This window comes from Orycteropus afer, unplaced genomic scaffold, assembly GCF_000298275.1.
Source record: "Orycteropus afer afer isolate SDZICR_OR568_19922 unplaced genomic scaffold, OryAfe1.0 scaffold00180, whole genome shotgun sequence".
Lineage (NCBI taxonomy): Eukaryota > Metazoa > Chordata > Mammalia > Tubulidentata > Orycteropodidae > Orycteropus > Orycteropus afer.
The window spans coordinates 2,738,188-2,743,212 of NW_006921767.1; positions in this window are offsets into that span (position 1 = coordinate 2,738,188).

Below are 5,025 nucleotides of genomic sequence, written 5' to 3' on the forward strand. Positions count from 1 at the left end.
ATAACAACATCCGGTAAAGCTCCCTGGCCTTTTGTTCCATCTGGATACTGTTTCTGGCTCATCATCATCTGATCTCTGGGTCTTGAACTTCAATCATCAGCCTGCTATATTGCTTGTCAATCTTGGGATTGTTGTTGACTTTGCAGTTTGTGAGCCAACAGTCTGCAATCTTACCTGCCAAGCTTGGATTTGTCAGCATCCATGGCCAGCAGCCTGCTGTATTGCCTGCCAATCTTGAATTCATCAGACCCTGCAGCTACATCAGTCAGGAGGAGGCTCAAGTCTGTCATCAACTTACCCATGAACATGGGACTTGCCATCCTCCACAATCCTGTGAACCATTTCCCTGAGTTATGTCTGTGTCTGTGTGTGTGTACACACACACACATTTCACTGGTTTTGCTTCTCTAGAGAATCTAGCCTAAGATAGCTATCATGCAAGAAAATCCAGAATATATGGGATGATACTCTGACTTAATTCTGTGCTAGACAGACTATGACTCTCACAACTCTGAAAGAAATATGGATAAACTAGAATGATTCTGGAGAAGAGCACTCAGTATATGAATGTGTGGAAAATCATGTTATATGGTAAAAGACAAAATTTAAAGAAATTCTATATCTGAAATGTAGAAAAGATTTGGGTGGAAAATGAGAGCTGACTCCATGTAGTTGAAAAGTTGCAATGAAGGAGAGGAATTGGAATCATTCAGCTTAACTCAAGTGGATGGAATTCAGACCAATGGAGTGAAGTTAGACAAAGGCAGATTTAATTGAATGTGAATAAGAGCAGAAAGAAAACAAAATCCATGCTCTTGTGTAATTTATGAGTTAAGTGCCCATGGATGAGTTTGCATAGGGCCAGATGAAAGCTCTATCCATGTCCTTTCCTTTCTGCTTTTCTTTGGAAAGCACAGCACCTTTTGATTTTTATCTTGTGTACAAGAGCATATGGTGGCTAATTTTTTAAAACAAGTTTGTGTATACTTAGTGTATGTAAGTTTATAACAACAACAACAACAAAAAAAAAGAAATGTAGATAATTTCCCAAAGAATAAGTCTTATTGTTGCTACTGCTAATAATAATAGCCACTTCCTCATGGGAAACAAAAAAACATGCATTTATAAGTTGGTTTAGTGATCCTTGAGCTTCATTTTATTTTTCTCTTCCAAAAGCAATAGTTTAAATTACAATTAATTATACCCAAAGCCTCTTTAAATCATAAAATCTGTGAGGATTGACCTCAAAAGAGTAAGAAAGATCTGTAAAGGGCATCCTTATCCTGATATTAGATACAAGAGATTTTTAAAACCAAAAAACACCAAACTCACTGCTGTGGAGTCGGTTCTGATTCACAGTGGTCCCACAGGACAGAATAAAACTGCCTCATAGGATTTCCAAGGCTGTAATCTTTAAGAAATCAGACTGCCACATCTTTCTGCTATGGGTTTAAATTGCCAACTTTTTGGTTGGCAGCCAACCACTTAACCAATGTACTCCCAGGGCTCCATTTGTTGATGATTGTTGTTGTTAGGTGCCATCAGTTCAGCTCTGATTCATAGTGACCCTATGCACAAGAATAAAACATTGCCCAGTCCTGTGCAGTCCTCATAATGCTCGTTATACATGAGGCCATCATTGTAGCCACTGTGTCAAGCCATCTCATTAAGGGCCTTCCCCCTTTTCACTGACCCCCTACTTTACCAAGCATGCTATTCTTCTCCAGGGAATGGTTCCCTTCTGAAAACATGACCTTAGTAGGTGATGAAGTCTGGCCATTTTCACTTCCAAGGAGCATTCAACTGCATTGCTTCTAGGACAGATTTGTTCATTCTTCTGGGAGTCAATGGTATTTTCGCAGTCTTCGCCAACACCAAATTTCAGAGGCATCAACTCTCCTCGATCTTCCTTATTCACTGTCCAGCCTTCATATGTGCATGTGTATGAAGCAACTGAAAATGCCATGGCTTGGGTTAGGTGCACCTTAGTCTTCAAAGTAATATAATTGTTCCTTAACATTTTAAAGAGGTGTTTTGTAGCAGATTTGTTTGTTAACAGTACAGAGAGTAAATTGGCATTTTTTACTTATACCATTTCCACATAATTGGAAATGACTGCCTGGAATTCTGTGTTTAGCAGGATTCTAAAGTAGAATCTAAGAGAGTATTGGGGGAAAAGTTCCACAATAGGTGTGATCTACCACCAACAGTGGACCTATGCTTTGGTGCACGTCACATATTATCACATGTCACATATCAAACATTCCTGAAGGACTCAAGAGTATCATTCATCTTAGTGGGTTCTAGTTCCTCCTTGCAGGTTTCAGTTTCTCCTTGCTCTCCTTCTCTCTTCATATCCAGCTTTTCTTCCCAGACGCCACACAAGTTGACCTTTAGCAAGTGAGGCCCAAAACCAATGCAGAAGCTTCAGCCTTGCATGGTCCTGTCCACCAACTCCCACATCTGCATAAGTCTCATCCCCAAAGTGGTGCAGCTTCTCTGCTCAAACCCTGACTGATCCATGAGATTAAAAACATTCATAGAATGGAATCAGGTATGTAAAGTTGGACAAAATACAGTGTTTTCTATTTATAATATTTTTTCCTAATGAGCCTAATGGGTTTGCATATCAATATACCATGAAGGCAACACAAAGGCGTACACAGGCTATTGTTCCAGCTAGATGTTTACTGATAGTGAATCAAATCATAACATAGATTCTACTGTGTTACCATGAAAAGGAAATATGGAGATTACACTCTAGGTATTTCAGATTTTCAGGTTGTTTATTTATTGAAATATGCAGACATGAGTGATCTATGCAACTTGATTTCTAAAGATTGGTTTGAAAGTTCATTTTAAGAATAAATATCTGTATCCTACACAATATAAAGGGGCCCTGAGTGGTGCAAATGTTTAAGTGCACAGTTATTAATCAAAAGTTTGGTGGTTTGAATCCACCCAGAGGTACCTCAGAAGAAAGACATGGCAGTCTGCTTCCTAAAGGTCACAACTATTGAAAACCCTATGGAGCAGAGTTCTACTCTGACATCCATGAGGTCACCATGAGTTGAATCGACTCAATGGCAAAACACTTTTATTCCCAAACAAAGGGTGCAGAACTGGTTCCTTTTGACATGTGAGAAAACTTTTTAAAAATGTAAAAATATTAATTTTTAAAAACATACATTGAAAGAAATTTTTTGTATTTATTAATTAAATGAAATAAGAGAAACAGTTATGGCATATAATATATGCTTTTTTCTTATGGCTTTCTAATAGATACAAGCATTTGATTAAGCAAAAGTCTATCTATCTATCTATCTATCTATCTATCTATCCATCTATCCATCTATCTATGTATCTATCATCTTGTCTATCTCTCCTACATAGGGGAAAAACAGGGGAAAGCCCTTGAATTAAAAAATTAAGGAAACAGTCTATTTAGTTGAATGAAAAATATAAAAATACTGAGATTATTTTCCTCCTAGTAATGGACAGTTTGCAATGTAGAAAAGACTCTAACTTCCACCTGAAACCATTGTAGAGAATTTCATAAGCAACTGCAACATTTCTACTCACCTATAAGGCAGCACAATTTCTATAGTCAGTTTGAAGAAGATGCCACAACCTATATCGGAAAAATAAAATATAATTTTTTATTCTGTTCCTGAAATGTATGCCTAACTCAAACTCAATTTTGACTAAATGACAAAAACAGAATTCAGACCTCACAGAGAGTTTACTTCATGAATGCAGCAGCATTTTCACATTTTCAATTGTATGCTCAATTTCCTACTTAAAAAATATCCTAGAATTCATCAAGCATCCAGGCCTGCTGGGTACTGACAAATTGTAGGCACAGCAGTGCCCATAAGAGAACAGGAGTCTTTTCCTTAGGAATGTTGCTAATTAAAAAATCATTGGTGACTGCAAATGACATGAATTGTTCTATACAAAGAGCAATGTGAAGTCTAAACTTCTGTGGAGGTGAAAACATAGTGTGTGGAAAAGAGGAAAAAACTGAAAGCACATAGAGAAAAGTGAAGATGTCATGTGAATTGATCAAGTAAAAAAGGAATTCAAAGATTTCAGATTGCATCTTCTCTGGCTATTACAGTTATAATTCATTTTTTTTCTGTTGTTCTTTTTGTTCTAATGGTTCTTAAAAATTACTTGGAAAAGTAGGTAAAAATACAGTTTCAGGGGTCTATGTCAGCTACACCTAAAAGACCCAAGAATCTTTTGTATCAAGATCCTAAGAAATTTATCACACAATACCTTTGGAGCATGACAAATGGCAGTTCAAAACACTCACATAATAATAGGTAGACATTAAAATAAAAAGTACAAAGATACATGGTGAGAATTAGCACAGTGCCATGTAAATGCTATAGCATTAGTAATCATTAACGAAGAGGGTTCAGACTCTCATGTTCTGTGCATGAGAAGTACCTGGGTCTTTGAACAAAATGCAAATTTTCAAGCCTCAGCCCCACTCCCCACCACCCCATTCCGTCCCCAATATCTTATTCAATACATTTGGCCTAGAATCCTCACATGTCTAATTTTAGCTAATATCTCCTATGATTCTGCTGCCAGTGGTTCATAGATGACATATTGGGCAAAATTTTGCCTAAGGAATGTTGTCAACACAATATGGGAACCAAAGGTGTGATTACTCGTACCAGTTGCCATCAAATCAACTCTGGCACACGGTGCACCTGTGTGTGTCAGAGTGGAACTGTGCTCCACGTGGTTTTTGCTGGTTGATTTTTCAGAAGTAGAGAGCCAGGTTTTCCTTCCAGTGACCTTCTGGGTGGACTTGAATCTCCAAACTTTCAGCTAGCAATTATTTGTACCAAACAGGGACTTCAAGAAGCAATTACAGCAGTTTTATACATTCAATTATTTGATATCTACCTTTGACACTAAATGTAAGGTCTCTTCTCCTGAAACTTTATGGTGTTGTTGTTGTTGTTAAGTGCCGTCGAGTCGTTTCCAACTCATAGCAACCCCATGCAC